Genomic DNA, 18,222 nt, shown 5'->3' on the forward strand with positions numbered 1-18,222 from the left:
TTGCCGCCACATGGATGGCAGCATGCCAGGTTTCCCAGTTCTTCACCATCTCCAGGATCTTGCTCACACTTATGTCCACTGAGTCAATGATGCCATCCAATCAGATTATCCTTTGTTGTCCCCTTCTCCTGCCTTCAATCTTTCCCGGCATCAGGATCTCATCCAGTGACTTCATGCTTCATATCAGGTGGTCAAAGTACTGGACCTTCAGCTTCAGCATCATCCTTCCAATGAATATTCGGGACTGATTTCCTTTAGAATGGCCTGGTTGGGTCTCCTTGCAGTCCAAGGGACTCCCAAGAGTCTTCTCCAACACCACAGTTCAAAAGTGTCAATTCTTTGGCACTCAGACTACTTTACGGTCCAACTCTCACATCTGTATGTGACTCCTGGAAAAACCATAGCTTTGACTATACAGACCTCTATTGGAAAAGTAATGTCTCTTTAATATGCTGTCTAGGTTTGTCATAGCTTTTCTTCCAAGGAGCAAGTGTTTTTTTAATTTCATGGCTGAAGTCTCTATCCCAGTGATTTTGGAGCCCAAGAAAATAAAGTCTGTCACTGCTTCCATTGCTTCCCTATCTATTTGCCATGAAATGATGAGACCAGATGCTATGGTCTTAGTTTTGTGAATGCTGTTTTAAGGCAGCTTTTTCACTCTCCTCTTTCACCTTCATCAAGAGGCTCTTTAGTTCCCATTCACTTTCTGCCATAACAGTGGTGTCATCCACATGTCTGAGGTTATTGATATTTCTCCCTGCAATATTGATTCCAGTTTGTGATTCATCTAGCCTGGCATTTCACATGATGTACTCTGCATATAAGTTTCATAAACAGGGTAACAATATACAGCCGTGACGTACTCCTTTCCCAATTTGGAACCAGTCTGTTGTTCCATGTCTGGTTCTAACTGTTGCTTCTTGACCTGCATACAGATTTCTCAGGAGGTAGGTAAGGTGGTCTGGTATTCCCATCTCTTGAAGAATTTTCCACAGTTTATTGTGATCAACATAGTCAAAGGCTTTATGTAGTCAGTAAAGCAGAAGTAGATGTTTTTCTGAAACTCTTTTGCTTTTTTGATGATCCAGCAGATATTGGCAATTTGACCTCTGATTCCTCTGCCTTTTCTAAATCCAGCTTGTACATCTGGAAGTTCTTGGTTCACATACTGTTGAAGCTTAGCTTGAAAGTTTTGAGCATGACCTTGCTTGCATGTGAAATGAGTGCAATTGTGTGGTAGTTTGAACATTCTTTGGCATTGTCCTTCTTTGGGATTGGAATGAAAACTGACCTTTTCCAGTCCTGTAGCCACTGCTGAGTTTTCCAAATTTGCTGGCATATTGAGTACAGCACTTTCATGGCATCATCTTTTAGGATTTGAAATAGCTCAGCTGAAATTCCATCACCTCCACTAACTTTGTTCATATTGACGCTTCCTAAGGCCCACTCAACTTCACACTCTAGGATGTCTGGCTCTAAATGAGTGATCACACCATCGTGGATATCCAGGTCATTAAGACCTATTTTGTATAGTTCTTCTGTGTATTCTTGTCAACTCTTCTTAATATCTTCTACCTCAATAATAGAGTAATAGAATTTAGAATAAGAGGAAAGGAACATAACTGTTTCAACATACACAGAAAAGGCATTTGATAAAAGTCAAATTTCTACCTTAAGGAGTACTAGAACAGAATTCCCTTGGCATTATTTCTATAATGAACTTTATGCTTAATTTTGAGATTGTTTAATTATTCCAGTATAGAAAACAATTTAGTGATTATCTTAACATCTAAAATATACATATTCTAAAATATACACACAACAATTATCCTATGCTATGCTAAGTCACTTCAGTCGTGTCCAACTCTGTGTGACCCCATAGATGGCAGCCCACCAGGCTTCCCCGTTCGTGGGATTCTCCAGGCAAGAACACTGGAGTGGGGTTGCCATTTCCTTCTCCAGTGCATGAAAGTGAAAAGAGAAAGTGAAGTCACTCAGTCGTGTCCGACTCCTAGCGACCCCATGGACTGCAGCCTACCAGGCCCCTCCATCCATGGGATTTTCCAGGCAAGAGTACTGGAGTGGGGTGCCATCGCCTTCTCCATCACACAACAGTAGTCATTACTTTTTAATGTTCTTCATAAGGTAAATGCGGTGTGATACAGTCAGATGAGAGAGTACAATGCATCTCAAGGAGGACAAATTTCAAGACACAATTTTAGGGGAAGAAAGAAATGCAATCAGTTAAGTCCCAATGCAGCACCAATGTTGCTGTGCTGTTTTTGAGCATCAGATCATTGCGACTTAGGGAGATACATAATCAAGACTGTAAGATTCCCTTATTTTATTTGGAGCTATGATACATTTACAGTGTCATATATAAATCTAAAGACCAAAAATTATATATTGCAAATATGAAAGATCTCTGAAAATTTTTTGACCCATGTAATGTTCTAGCGTAGAGATTAGCAGACTCTACTGGAAAGGGCTATGCCAGGGTCCAGCCCCAGCAGGATCCAGGGGTTCCCTCAGGAGGACGGCCTAGGCAATAAGGATAGCAAAGCGGAGATCAGAGGCTTGATCTTCCTTGATTAACACAGAAAGCCAATAAAGCTCCTGTGTTCCAAGGAGTCATCCTGAAAGAAGAACAGAGAGAAAAGGAGGGAAAAGGAAAAAAAAGAATGACACGGGGGGACCAAGCTTCAGTGAGTGAGGCCCATAACTTTATTTTCAAAAGGAACTTTTATACCTTGACTTGTACATAGAGGGAAATGAAAGATGCAAAGTTATACAGAGTCAGCCCAAACATTACATCTGTTTTGTCTTTATCAAAACCAGGATTTTTTCTGCATACCTTTCCCATAAACAATATTGTGTACAATATCTTCTGGCTTTGGAGGCCTGTGGACATTTTATGACCCTTTTTTGATAAAGGCTGATCAGCCAGAAAACTTGTTTTCCCTTAAAGTGTTTCTTCTTTATTTCTCCCAGCCTCAGAAAGTACTAAACAGAGTTACATTCTCACGGAGCAAAGGTGCAGTGGGTCACAACAAAGAAGGAACCAATTAGCTCAAAGGTCTGAGGTGGTTAATTCCAAGGCTGCTGCTTGTTTTTCTTACATTCCAACTATGTTAACCAATGCACTCCAAGGTGCACAATGGATAAGGGATATGGGAACTAGGCAGCAAGCATTGGCCCAGTAATGAAGCCCTTTACCAGTACTATCTTTTCTAATAATTTTTCATCCCTTAAAGGACTCTATGCTCATTAGGACTTTTAGAATGTTTTGGCTTCCCATGCCTTTCAAGATTGGGGAGTTGTGAATAATCATGTGTGTTAATTGCAAGAGTATGGATAAACCTGTTAGGCAAGCTAGAATGCCAACAGAGGGGTTAAAATAGAAATATTCCTTTCATGTCCAGGAGACTTATTAACTAAAGCCCTAAGTTGATTTTTTTCCAGAGAAAGGTGGTCGGGGATAGCCCCCTGTTAATGACAGAAGAGCTGGTGAAAGGCATAATATAATAAACAGTAGACAGATTTTGGTTTTGGGGTAGATGCTCTAACAGATTCAGGGGGTCCCTCGAGGCCTGATCCGCCTTTGCTTGTCAGGTCTCTTCCGCATGACCTTTGTCATGGGTGGGATCTCCTGTGGTGGCTCCTGGCAGGGCTAGGCAGTAAAGATTTCAGCCTTTGTAACCACAGATATGTGTGCATGCACGCTCAGTCACTTTAGTCATGTCCAGCTCTTTGTGACCCCATGGACTGCAGTCCACCAGGCTCCTTTGTCTATGGGATTCTCCAGGCAGCAATACTGGAGTAGTTGCCAAGTCCCCCTCCAAGGGATATTCCCAACCCAGGGATCAAACCCACATCTCTTATGTCTCCTGCATTGGCAGGCAGGTTCTTTACCACTGGTGCTACCTGATAAGTCCCAACCACAAATGAGCTCTATCAAAAATTCGTCTCTGTTATTTTTTTTCAACCAGCTAACATGTTAAAAAAAAAAAAAAACAACTAGCAGTTCTTTTATCTGATCTAGTGTAAGGACATGCAATAATCCATTAGGTAAATGGAGGTCTTCTGATGGAGCATTCAACATCCTTAGTTACTGTGATTGTTGTATAGACTTTATTCTTATAAATAACCCTGGGGCTTAAAATGGGAATTACTCATAAAAAGACTTGACAGAACTTATGTTGAACACTCATAGTAATTCCAAATAAATACTATTACTTGGTGTCTGATATATTACACAAAATGCATTTGATTTCAGAAATTAAATTCTGAAAAGTATAACATTAGTTTCTAGAATGCTAAGCTCTACAATTACTTCATCCTTTTCGTGGTTCTTTCTATATCATCTTTGTTTTTCCCAAACCCTTTTTTCTGTCCGAATTTAACAGCACTGACATTTTCCTTATTTTCTACATTGTAATCCATTTTTAATGTCCCTGCATGTTTTCATCAGAAAAGAGAAAAACCAAATATGAATGGTGAGAAAGACTGTTTTTTATACTCCCATGAAGAACTTATGAATGGAATCTTGGAATTTATACTTTCTAAAGGTGTTAAATATTAATGAGTATACCTATTTATTTTAATAAAATGATTATGTAATATAAATAGAGAAAACATTTGGGCATTTAGTATATAAATTTTATCCTGCTAGCCATCAGCACATCTCCATACCAATAACAAAAATGATTTGTTTTCTCAATGGAAAAAGTATTGAATACCTACTAAATATTCCAGAAGATTTATTTTTGGATTCTAATTTTGCTGTAATGAGAATTCATGAATTTGATACTATTAAGGTATACCATCAGTTCAGTTCATTTCAGTCACTCAGTCACATCTGACTCCCTGCGACCCCATGAATCACAGCACGCCAGGCCTCCCTGTCCATCACCAACTCCCGAAGTTCACTCAAACTCATGTCCATTGAGTCGGTGATGCCATCCAGCCATCTCATCCTCTGTCATCGCCTTCTCCTCCTGCCCCCAATCCCTCCCAGCATCAGAGTCTTTTCCAATGAGTCAACTCTTCGCATGAGGTGGCCAAAGTACTGGAGTTTCAGCTTCAGCATCAGGCCTTCCAATGAATGCCCAGGAGTGGTCTTTAGAATGGACTGGTTGGATCTCCTTGCAGTCCAAAGGACTCTCAAGAGTCTTCTCCAACACTACAGTTCAAAAGCATCAATTCTACGGCACTCAGTCTTCTTCACAGTCCAACTCTCACATCCATACATGACCACAGGAAAAACCATAGCCTTGACTAGACGAACCTTTATTGGCAAAGAAATGTCTCTGCTTTTGAATATGCTATCGAGGTTGGTCATAACTTTCCTTCCAAGGAGTAAGCGTCTTTTAATTTCATGGTTGCAATCACCACCTGCAGTGATTTTGGGGCCCCCCAAAATAAAGTCTAACACTGTTTCCACTGTTTCCCCATCTATTTCCCAGAAGTAATGGGACCAGATGCCATATGTGACAGCTAAAGAACTATGTATCCAGGAGTTTAAGTAACTTAATTGAGATCTTTTATCCTATCAGGTTTCCCTTTATCCTGAAATCAGCATCAGCAACATGTTCTACATCTAACTGGATCTGAGAAGGTGGAGATGTAACCGTAAGAGTTTTAGTGCATTGTGGGCCAGGGGACTAAGCTCAATTTGACACTACAAAAAACAGGGCAGTAATAGAAGACAACGCTTTTCATTATATACATTTCATACTAAGTCATTTAATAAAGATTTAGTGATTTCTACTATATTCTAGTACAATAAGGTCCTTGGTGGATGGCAAAGGTACGTAAACACCTCAAGGAGTATATACACGATCTGGTGAGAAAAGACCAATAGACACAGTTAACAATTCACAATAACTGATTGATGATTCAACCTGATTAGACCTAAAATAAATTCTGTAGGTTCAATTGGGATATTTTACAAATTTTCCACTGAGAATAAACCTGTCATATCATTGCCCTTTGCTATGTCAACAGTTATTATAAAGTTTGAGCAGAGTCAAAGTAAGTTGTATGATGGACATTCAATTAAACAATGAAAATAGTTCCTTATGGAAAGAATGGGAATAATTTTGCTATTTAGCCATGTGTCTAGGAAATATTTAATAGTTGTTGACTTGAAGCTTTTTTCCTTACCCCAGTTCTCTGATTCCCCAACACCAACTTGGATGTACAGAAATGCAATTCAGTTCTGACACTGATTAACTGGAGTTAGCCCAGCCTCTTCTGGTTAATTCTGTCTCATATGTTAAGTGTCTACTAAGTCACCTCAGTCATGTTCAACTCTTTGTGACCCCGTGGACTGTATGTAGCCCACCAGCTCCTCTGTCATAGGATTATCTAGGCAAGAATACTGAAGTGGATTGCCATTTCCTCCTCCAGGGGATCTTCCTGACTCAGGGATCAAACATGGGTCTCCCACATTGTGGGCAGATTCTTTAACATTTGAGCCACCAGGGAAGCCCACTATTTATTATAAAGAATATAATTCAGTTTAATATAAAGGATACAATACAACTTATTACAAAGGATACAACAGCCAGATAGAAGAGATGCATACAGTAAGGTATGGGGGAAGATTTTGGGGCATGAAACTTCCATGTTTCCTCTGGGTGGACCAGTCTCACAGCACGTGGATATGTTTACCAGCCCAGAAGCTCTCTGAACCCCATCCTGTGGGTGTTTTTCTGGAGTTTTCATTACATAGATACACTTGATTAAATCACTGACACTGGCAATTGAACTCAACCTCCAGTGAGGTCAGAGGTGGGGTTGAAATTCCGTCCTCTAATGACATGGTTTTCGCCTCTGAGAATCAGCCCCCATCTAGTGCTATGTAGAGCCCACCAATAGTGACTTCATTAGTATAAACTCAGACATGATTGAAGAGAGCTCATCATGAATGACAAAAGCTATTTCTGTCCTTCAGGAGGTTCCACGCGTTTTAGGAGCTCTGTTTCAGGAGCCAGGGACAAGGACTAAAGATTGTTTACTGTGCTACAAGGCTGAATGCAGCATCTTTAGACCAACTCTGTGTTTATTGTCAAGATTATCAAACAATGTTCGAAGAAATAGCTAAAGCTTGGAAAGATACCATTTTTGATAGCTAATAATAATAAAAATAAAATTTATCTGGGGCTCTTATGGGCCAGGTAAATGCATTAAGATTTGAGGCTAAGAATAGGACTATGCACTCCCATCATATAAAAGTCAATATGTGTCCAGGCTAATATGTATATTTTCTTCTGTGAATTACAAAAGGGAAACTTTTTTTTGTTTTCTTAGCTTCTACCTCTGGTAGTTTTTCCTGAGTGGAAAGTAAAAAAGAACTGGTGAATCAAGAAAATTTACGTGCTACAATTTGCATGCTAGCCTAGATAAATCTCTGCATTTCTCTGTTTCTTTGTATACTGAATTGAGCACAGATATTCTTCACAACTTTGTTTACCTAATTATAAATCCTAAGTCTACCAAATTATAATTGAAAACTTTTCTTTTTCCACTACTGATAAGAACTTAATTGATTAAATCTTTTTCCTCTAGAACAGTGTTTGACATTTATAGTAGGTGGACATTTTATAGGGTTCCTAAATTTGTGAAGTTTTCTATTGATTTCTCATTACTGTTTTTATGGATGGTTTCATCATATTAGGGGCTTCCCTGGTGCTGCAGACGGTATAGAATACACCTGCAATGCAGGAGACCAGGTTCTATCCCTAGGTTGGAAAGAGCCCCTAGAGAAGGGAATGACAACCCACTCCAGTATTCTTGCCTGGAGAATTCCATGGACAGAGGAGCCTGATGGGCTACATTAGTTTCATATTTTGAAACAGATTGGCCTGCATAATGACCTTAATAAAATTCTTGTTGTAGAGGTTCAGAGATCCTAGATTTGATTAAAAATGATCTATTATTATTATTTTTAGTCAGGCATCTGATGTTTACTTTTCCATCTCATTCATCTTTTTAAAATTAAATATATATGTGTATATATATATATATGTTTATATAATCTTTATTCAGATTATTTTCCCATGCAGGTTATTACAGAGTATTGAGTAGAACTCTCAGTGCTATTCAGTAGATCCCTCCAAAAGTATCGCTTCTGTTTCCTCTAGTCTTGAAGAGTTCCTGTGATCAAGCCTCACTGGCCTTTTAAGTCAAATATCTGGGGGCACCTCTTCTCGATGCTAGACCCCCAAACTTGGGAGCCTGATGTGAGCCTCAGAACTCTCACTCCTGTGGGAGGACTGCTGTGAAGTAATTATCTTTCAGTTTGTGAGTTTCCTACCCGATGGGTATGGGATGTGAGTACTTTGCAAATCTCATCTCACTGTGCTCCTTCATTGTCTTTGGAAGTAGAGTATATTTTTTGTTAGGTTCCAGACCTTTTTTGTCAATAGGGGTTCAGTTAGTTGTGATTTGAGTGTTTCCTGAGAGGAGGTGAGCTCAGTTCCCTCTACTCTGCCATCTCATCTGGGCATCAGCCAAAACTATCTATTATTTTTAAATGACCTATGTCAATATTTGATTTTATACTTTATCCAAAATAAAGTGTCTTCTTTTGCTGCTTGTTACTTGCAACTTTGAAGGAGTTCAATTTCTAAGAAAAATAAGCTTTTCCTCTGTAGTGAAAGAAAGATATTTTGGCAAACCTAGATGTATGGCCAGGCTTCCCTGGTGGCTCAGACAGTAAAGCATCCACCTGCAATGCAGAGACCTGGGTTCAGGCCTTGGGCAAGGAAAATGCCCTGGAGAAGGGAACGGCAACCCACTCCAGTATCCTTGCCTGGAGAATCCAAAGGACAAGGGAGCCTGGCGGACTATAATCCATGGGGTCACAAAGAGTCAGACATGACTGAATGTCTAAGAAAATACGAAATGTATGGGCAGGTAAGGCAGATGATCCAATTCAGGAAAGGGATGAGCTTTTAGCCAGACTGGGTGCTATGGTTTAAAGATTGAGCTTCTGGAAACTAAATAAGGAATAGTTTGGGCTAAGATCAGTCTGTATATAATGAAGGAGTCCCTCCAAATAACAGAGGAAAGGGGTTTAATCCTAGAATTAAATACATTTATTGAGAATTAGAAACAGAATAAAATGCATCCTAGAAATTTTACCTAGAGCCAGACATCCTGGAATGCAGAGTCAAGTGGGCCTTAGGAAGCATCACTATGAATAAAATTAGTGGAGGTGATGGAATTCCAGCTGAGCTATTTCAAATCCTAAAACATGATACTGTGAAAGTGCTGCACTCAATATACCAGCAAATTTGGAAAACTCAGCAGTGGCCACAGGACTTGAAAAGATCTGTTTTCATTCCACTCCCAAAGAAAGGCAATGCCAAAGAATGCTCAAACTATTGCAAAATTGCACTCATCTCACACACTAGTAAAGTAATGCTCAAAATTCTCCACGCCAGACTTCAAAAGTATGTGAACTGTGAACTTCCAGATGTTCAAGCTGGTTTTAGAAAAGGCAGAGGAACCAGAGATCAAATTGCCAACATCCACTGGATCATAGGAAAAGCAAGAAAGTTTGAAAAAAAAACATCTACTTCTGCTTTATTAACTATGCCAAAGCCTTTGACTGTGTGGATCACAACAAACTATGGAAAATTCTTCAAGAGATGGGAATACCAGACTACCTGACCTGCCACCTGAGAAATCTGTATGCAGGTCAAGAAGCAACAGTTAGAGCTGGACATGAAACAACAGACTGGTTCCAAATTGGAAAAGGAGTATGTCAAGGCTGTATATTGTCACCCTGCTTATTTAAGTTACATGCAGAGTACATCTTGCGAAATGCCAGGCTGGATGAAATGCAAGCTGGAATCAAGATTGCCGGGAAAAATATCAATAATTTCAGATAAGGAGATAACACCACGCTTATGTCAGAAAGTGAAAAAAAACTAAAAAGCCTCTTGATGAAAGTGAAACTCAACATTCAGAAAACTAAGATCATTGCATCTGGTCCCATCATTTCATGGTGAATAGATGGAGAAACAATGGAAACAGTGAGAGACTTTATTTTGGGGTGCTCCAAAATCACTGCAGATGGTGACTGAAGCCATGAAATTAAAAGACACTTGCTCCTTGGAAGAAAAGCTATGACAAACCTAGACAGCATGTTACTGTGTAGGTTGAAACATTACTTTGCCAACAAAGGTCTGTCTAGTCAAAGCTATGGTTTTTCCAGTAGTCATGTATGGATGTGAGAGTTGAAGTATAAAGAAAGCTGAGCAAAGTATTGACACTTTGAATTGTGGTGTTGGAGAAGACTTTTGAGAGTCCCTTGGACTGCAAGGAGATACAACCAGTCCATCCTAAAGGAAATCAGTCCTGAATATTCATTGCAAAGACTGATGCTGAAGCTGAAACTCCAATACTTTGGCTACCTGATGCCAATAATTGACTCATTGGAAAAGACCCTGATGCTGGGAATTATTGAAGGCAGGAGGAGAAGGGTAAGACAGAGGATGAGATGGTTGGATGGCATCACCAACTCAATGGACATGAGTTTGAGTAAGCTCCAGGTGTTGGTGATGAACAGGGAAGCCTGGTGTGCTGCAGTCCATAGGGTCTCAAAGACTCAGACATGACTGAGTGACTGAACTGAACTGAACTGAACTGAATTTGATTTTAAAAAGCATTTACAGTAAATACTATTTGTGGTTGTTAAGTGTTAAAAACTTTCTCTGAATTCAGAAATGAGGCAGAATACACATTTTATACATCTCCCACTTTTAATCAACATGCTCTTGGAAAACACAGATGGTACAATAAAACAAGAAAAAGAAATAAACACTTTTAAGAACTGGAATTGAAGAAATAAAACTCATTATTCAAATGTATTCTTTTTAGAACTGATTCAAAATAATACATTTGAATCAGTTCTAATGAGGTGGATGAAACTGGAGCCTATTATACAGAGTAAAGTAAGCCAGAAAGAAAAACACCAATACAGTATACTAACACATATATATGGAATTTAGAAAGATGGTAACAACAACCCTGTATATGAGACAGCAAAAGAGACACTGATGTATAGAACAGTCTTTTGGACTCTGTGGGAGAGGGCGAGGGTGGGATGATTTGGGAGAATGGCATTGAAACTTGTATAATATCATATATGAAATAAGTCACCAGTCCAGGTTTGATGCATGATACTGGATGCTTGCGGAGAAGGCAATGGCACCCCACTCCAGTACACTTGCCTGGAAAATCCCACGGATGGAGGAGCCTGGTGGGCTGCAGTCCATGGGGTCGCTGGGAGTCGGACACGACTGAGCGACTTCACTTTCTCTTTTCACTTTCATGCATTGGAGGAGGAAATGGCAACCCACTCCAGTGTTCTTGCCTGGAGAATCCCAGGGACGGGGGAGCCTGGTGTGCTGCCATCTCGGGTCGCGCAGAGTCGGACACGACTGAAGTGACTTAGCACTGGATGCTTGGGGCTGGTGCACTGGGACAACCCAGAGGGATGGTATGGGGAGGGAGGAGGGAGGAGGGTTCAGAATGGGGAACACATGTATACCTGTGGTGGATTCATTTTGATATATGGCACAACCAATACAATATTGTAAAGTTAAAAAATAAAATAAAAAAAAACTCATTATTTATGGACTAAATAATTGAGTATATACAGAAAATCCAAAAGAATCTATATATGAACTTATTAAAATTAATCATGAATTCATGATTTGTAGATTGAATGTTCTATCAAAATCAATTGTATATCTATATAATGAACAAATGTTTAGAAAATATTGTAAACACTTTTTGTAATGTTTTGTGTGTGTGTTTAGAAATTTCTTTTCTTTTCTTTTTTTTTTACTTTACAATATTGTTTTGGTTTTGCCTTACATTAACATGCATCTGCCATGGGTGTACACGTGTTTATTAAAGTCTACTATACTTAAAATATTGAATTCTGTTTGATATTATCTAGTAATGTTAGTAACTATATTACTAAGACCCAGAAATCAGACTGCCCTTGAAAAGTCTTCATACTGCAGAAATGAGTATATCAATGATTGAGGAATGATATCCTAGAGAATTGGAAACCTAGGTTTCCAATGGGAAACTGCTTTGAAGTAACCAGGACTCTAAAACTAGCCTCCAAGCTTTCTAGCCTGGCACTATAAAGGAAATAAGGATACACAGCTTTTATAAGAAAATAGTATAGGACTGAATTGTCAATGGTTACGTTTCAGAGGCATTCAGTGTGAAGCCTGTTCACGTCAACACAGTGACCCCATACAGCATCCTTGGACTGAAATGTAAAAGCTAAATAGGAATTTATGAGTCAAATTGGATGAGCCTCAAAGATTCAGGCCAGTCCAAGAATAAACTTGCACAATTTCTCCTTCAAATATTGTTGACTATGTGTTCTTAGGAGTGTTTACTCATGATTTGAAAAACTGGTCGCTAACAGTTTTGCAGCCTCATGGACTTTAGCCCAGCAGGCTCCTCTGTCCGTGGGATTTCCCAGGCAAGAATATTGGAGTAGGTTGCCATTTCCTTCCTTGGGGGATCTTCCCGACCCAGGGATTGAACCAGTGTCTCCTGCTTTGCAGGAAGATTCTTAACCACTGACCCACCTGGGAAGTCTTTGGAAAAACTAGGGTATCCCTTGAAAGTAAGAAAAGCTGTGCCTTCCTCCCAAGTGGCTACAGGTTAGTAGAGTTGTAGTAATTAGTAGGATGGCTAGTAAGGGGTCCCAGGCTAGCCCTCTATCAAAGGTTGCTGTGTCACCATAGCTGATTGAAGCTTTTGCGATCATGTGTCTTAATATATGCCTTCCAATACGAAAATGCTTGAATTTGTTTCTCCTGCATTCAAACATCACTCTACAACATGTATGTGCAGCAAGTATTTCTCATTTCTCCTGTGATATCTGATTAAAGTGTATTTTAGCTTTTTACTGAGAGCAACTAAAATCTATTTCATATAATACCAACTTTGTTCATTTATTCATTCAGCAAACATGAATCAAACACCTATATATTGTAATGGTTAAAACAAAATCAAGATATTCTGTTTCTTAGAGAACTTAAAGTCTAATACAAAGAAATATAAAAGAAACAGGTACTATGTAATATACTTATTAAACATGTAATATATATACTTATACTTATAAACATGTATTATACTTATTATATTAGTGATAATTTTATATCACTGTGCAACTAGTTTCTACAAGTGGACTTTAGAAACTACAGCCTTCCATCAAAGTCAGATGCAGTTCAAGTGAACCTTGTGAAAATCCAATCACTATGAATTTAAAAGAAGCCTACTTGTACCATATGTTTAAAACCATGACAGAAATGTCTATGAGGAAGGAAGAGTTTGACCAGGCACATACTAGTGTGGGCATACAATGAAGATAAAATATGAGACTGTCAAAACTTCAGCTTCTCTCATGGTTGAATTTTCCTTGGGACAGGATGGTAGATTAGTTTCATTTTTGTGCCAGCCCTGATTATTTACCCTGGACTGACATAAGCACTGTGTTTGAAGAGTCTAGTTCCTGTTAAAAACCTATGTATGATTCTTTTTTTTTTTCCATGCTTAACCATAGGCATAGAAAGGCTTCATCTGGCAAACTGCCCTCCTGGGCCAGGCAAGGTGCAAGAATGCACTGAAGTCTTTGACAGGAGGTGTCATCAAGGACTCAAACCCTTCCAACCAGTCATGCTCTTTGCATCTTTGCATTTATAGCCAAGTCCTCTTCATTCCTGGGTCTCTTTGTTTGATGCTTCACACAGAGATTCCCTTTAGGCGCCTTTGCGGAGATCTCCTTATAGGGGCCAGGGAAGCCAGGAGAACCTTGAAAGCTTTTCCCTCCCTCTGACTCAGTACCCAGTACTTTCCACTCCTAATCTGACCCCTTCTCCATCTCCCCTGGCCTCTATCTAGAAAACTGTAGTTTGGATCTCAGCTCTCTCATCAGTTAGACAACCTCCACCTGGACTCTGGACCCATGAGCCCTTGCGAGGAGGAGAATAAAAGGGAGAAGTCAGTGCTTTCTCAGTTTAGCCAGTGGTTTACCCAGTCGTTCTCTGAACCCGCGGGTTTCACTTTCGTGGTTTCGCATACTCGGATTCAATAACGAAGGCTCCTCCGTTGATTGGTGAGTTAACCGTTGTGAAACCAAGGATACCGAAGCCTGACTGTTTAATTGTACGATGCTATTTTCCATAAGGGATTTAGACATCTGCAGATTTTCGTATCCGTGCGGGCCCCTGGAACCAGTGCTCTGAGGGACAACTGCGCTATGTCATTAAGTGGTGAAAATCTTCACCATTACGTGCATTTCGGCTCGTTGCTGCCTCAGTAGGCTACTTCATCATCTAGCGGCGCTCTGTCTGGCTGAGCTCCTGACAGTACGAGGCAAAGTCTCACTTTAGCACTCATGGGTATCTTTTCAGTGATGGGCACTTGCCTGAACCAAGCCCAGGGTAACCAGCACAGTCATTCTGGGCCACTCAAGGGCCTCAAGAGTGTGGCCTAGGAATCAGCCTTGTGTGCAGATTAGGTTGCCAGGTGCTCCTGTTTTCCTGTCTCGCTTTATCTCACCTCCACCTGATACCCTCAGGTCTGAACTGTTTGGGTCTAGGAGTTCTCACCCAAGGTTCCTCAAAGCTGATATCCAAAGTCGTATTCTTCTAACTCCATTTGAAAACAACTTCAAGTGTCCAGTACTGGCAACAAGAATGAGAGGAAGGTGATGTTTCAGGGAGGAGAAAGCTACAGCTGGCCCTTGAACAATGTGGGGGTCAGGAGCTGCAGTCTCTCCTTCACGTCTATCCCCCACTCAGAGAAAAATAAAAATTCCTGTATACTGTCTTTACCTAAAACTAAAGGATGGATAAATGATTCACCCAAGTACAGGAAACTGAAGCCATTTGTACAGAATTAGGACTCAAACCCTTGTTCTCTTGATTTAACATATTTTTATCTCCAATCTAACACAAATTTTCCCCCTCACATTTAAATACTTTAAGATGGGCTTCCCAGGTGGCTCAGTGGTAAAGAATCTGCCTGCCAATGCTGGAGACTTGGGTTCACCAGGAGTTAGAAATGGCAACCCACTCCAGTATTCTTGCTTGGAAAATTCCAAGGACAGAAGAGCCTGGTGGGCCATGGGGTTGAAAGAGTCTGACATGCCTGAATGACTGAGCACACAGGCAAAATGAAGATAAAGAGAGATTTTTTTTTTTTAATCCACAAAAAGTGGACCAGAGTATTTGTATTTCAAACCCCCATTGTTCAAGGGTCAACTGTAATCTTACGTGGTATCAGGCCCCTAAAATTGTTATATACTTTTTTGTATCTAAGAATGATTCCATGTGTCACCTAAGATCCATCTGGGTATGAGCTTGTGACTATTAGGCTTCTCTGATAGCTCAGTTTGTAAAGGAACCACGTGCAATGCAGGAGACCCTGGTTTCATTCCTGGGTCAGGAAGCTCTGTTGGAGAAGGGATAGGCTGCCCTGACTCTACTATTCTTGGGCTTCCCTTGTAGTTCAGCTGGTAAAGAATACACCTGCCATGGGGGAGACCTGGGTTCGATCCCTAGGTTGGGAAGATGCCCTGGAGATGGGAAAGCCTACCCCCACCAGTATTCTGGCCTGGAGAATTCCAAGGACTGTATAGTCTATGGGGTGGCAAAGAGTTGGACATGACTGAGCGACTTTCACTTTCACTTGTGAGTATTGTCTTAGGCTCTGTTTAGATTCTAAGGAGTCTGTAGGCCTTTTGGGTAAGGCTATGTTCCAGGAAGTCCAGGCGATCATAGCAAGTTCCAAAATTTTCTATTAATAAATTTCTTGGCTCTCAAACATATTCACAGATTAGTACTGCTAGGGATAGGGTTATATGGATGTGGGTACTGAACTTTCTGTAATTATTGTCACTAGACTAGGAAATAAAGTGGAATTTGTTAAGAGTACATTGACTTTGGAGTCAGCACACCTAAGCTAAATTTCTGGTCCCATCCTTGGGTAGAAATGTGACTTAGGCAAATTGGTCCTAGCTCTGAGTCCCAGTTTTCATAGCAAGTGAAATGCCAACAGTACCTGACAGGGTTATTGTGGTCATTAGAAAAGTTAATGTATTTAAAATTTCTAACCCCAGAAATGGGATTAGAACAAAGGGTACAGAGCAAATGTTCAATAAGAAAAGATATCTTCTCCTTCAATTCAGTCACTCAGTCATGTCTGAGTTTTTGCAACCCCATGAACCACAGCATGCCAGGCCTCCCTGTCCATCACCAACTCCCGGAGTTCAACCAAACTCATGTCCATCGAGTCGGTGATGCCATCCAACCATCTCATCCTCTGTCGTCCCCTTCTCCTCCTGCCCCCAATCCCTCCCAGCACTAGGGTCTGTTTCAATGAGTCAGCTGTTCACATGAGGTGGCCAAAGTATTGGAGTTTCAGCTTCAGCATCAGTCCTTCCAGTGAACACCCAGGACTGGTCTCCTGTAGGATAGACTGGTTGGATCTCCTTGCAGTCCAAGGGACTCTCAAGAGTCTTCTCCAGCACCACAGTTCAAAAGCATCTATTCTTCGATGCTCAGCTTTCTTCATAGTCCAACTTTCACATGCATACATGACCACTGGAAAAACCATAGCCTTGACTAGATGGACCTTTGTTGGCAAAGTAATATCTCTGCTTTTGAATATGCTATCTAGGTTGGTCATAACTTTCCTTCCAAGGAGTAAGCGTCTTTTAATTTCATGGCTGCAGTCAACATCTGTAGAGATTTTGGAGCCCCCCAAAATAGTCAGCCACTGTTTCCACTGTTTCCCCATCTATCTGCCATGAAGTGATGGGACAAGATGCCATGATCTTACTTTTCTGAATGTTGAGCTTTAAGCCAACTTTTTCACTCTCCTCTTTCACTTTCATCAAGAGGCTTTTGAGTTCCTCTTCACTTTCTGCCATACAGGTGGTGTCATCTGCATATCTGAGGTTATTGATATTTCTTCGGGCAATCTTGATTCCAGCTTGTGCTTCTTCCAGCCCAGCGTTTCTCATGATGTACTCTGCATAGAAGTTAAATAAGCAGGGTGACAATATACAGCCTTGATGTACTCCTTTTCCTATTTGGAACCAGTCTGTTGTTCCATGCCCAGTTCTAACTGTTGCTTCCTGACCTGCATATAGGTTTCTCAAGAGGCAGGTCAGCTGGTCTGGTATTCCCATCTCTTTCAGAAGTTCCCACAGTTTATTGTGATCCACACAGTCAAAGGCTTTGGCATAGTCAATAAAACAGAAAGATAAATATGGAAGGGCAATGGCTGGTCACTGAAAGAGACAACAGGAAGTTTATTTCATCCTGCAGCTCTCAGTGGAAACTTATTTTGATGAAGTGATTCCTTTGTAAACCAAAAAATAGGTAATGCAGCTAGGACCTAGGAGGAATTGAAACAGAAATAGTGACCGTTAATAGGCATACCTTGGAGATATTGCATGTTTGGTTCCAGATCACCATAGTAAAGGGAATATTGCCATAAGGTGAGTCCTAAGAATTTTTTAATTTCCCAGTACATATAAAAATTGTGCTTCCAATATACTGTAGCTTAATTAGTGTAATAGCATTATGTCTAATATAAACAATGTACATAACTTAATTAAAAATAATTCATTATTAAAAATAAAGAAGCTACCAATAACTTGATCCTTAAGTGTATTGTAATGCTTTTGCTGAGTATTGAATATTGTGAGAATTACCAAAATGTGACACACAGATTTGACGAGAGGAAGTGCTTTCGGAAAAATGGTGCAAATAGACTTCCTTAATGCAGGGTTGCCAGAGAACATCTATTTCTAAATGTAGTATCTGTAAAGCACAATATAATGAGGAATGCTTGTACACAAAATGAAATAATAGCATCTCCTGTTTTTCTTTTTTCCAGTGTTTCATGACCTATTGACTTTTTAAAGTTCCTAATTCTATGTGTTTCTCTTTGCAATTTGAGTACAATTAGTCTCTCAATTTCAACAGTTTCTAATTTCAGGTTTCAACTGCCTAGGAGAGAAACCAGCCTCTCTATATAAGCAGGTCTTAGATCTAAATTGTCAGTGAGATCTGACTGGTTTAGCATGGATCAGATGCTCAGGCCTGGACTGATCAACTTTATCCAAGGTGGTTAGATTATGTGACTGTACTTGCAGCTTTG

At 40.1% G+C, this 18,222-nt stretch overlaps 1 long non-coding RNA gene across 17 annotated transcripts in view; it reads left to right on the top strand.

The window, feature by feature from the left end:
• Positions 1 to 18,222, top strand: part of LOC147342807 (uncharacterized) — a 545,729-nt gene that overhangs the window by 277,652 nt on the left and 249,855 nt on the right. For 3 of the 17 annotated variants that reach the window (XR_015157190.1, XR_015157191.1, XR_015157180.1), the window contains exon 1: positions 14,010 to 14,164. The exons of 6 other annotated variants lie outside the window; for them this stretch is intronic. This is a non-coding gene — a long non-coding RNA (uncharacterized LOC147342807). Of the gene's footprint in view, positions 1 to 13,590; positions 14,165 to 15,722; positions 15,744 to 18,222 lie in introns of those variants that run through there. 8 more of the 17 variants (XR_015157188.1, XR_015157189.1, XR_015157193.1 and 5 more) reach the window with 6 other exon arrangements.

This window comes from Bos grunniens, chromosome 28 (genome assembly GCF_055505025.1).
Source record: "Bos grunniens cultivar Pamir isolate PY7600 chromosome 28, Bosgru_T2T1.0, whole genome shotgun sequence".
Classification (NCBI taxonomy): Eukaryota; Metazoa; Chordata; class Mammalia; order Artiodactyla; family Bovidae; genus Bos; species Bos grunniens.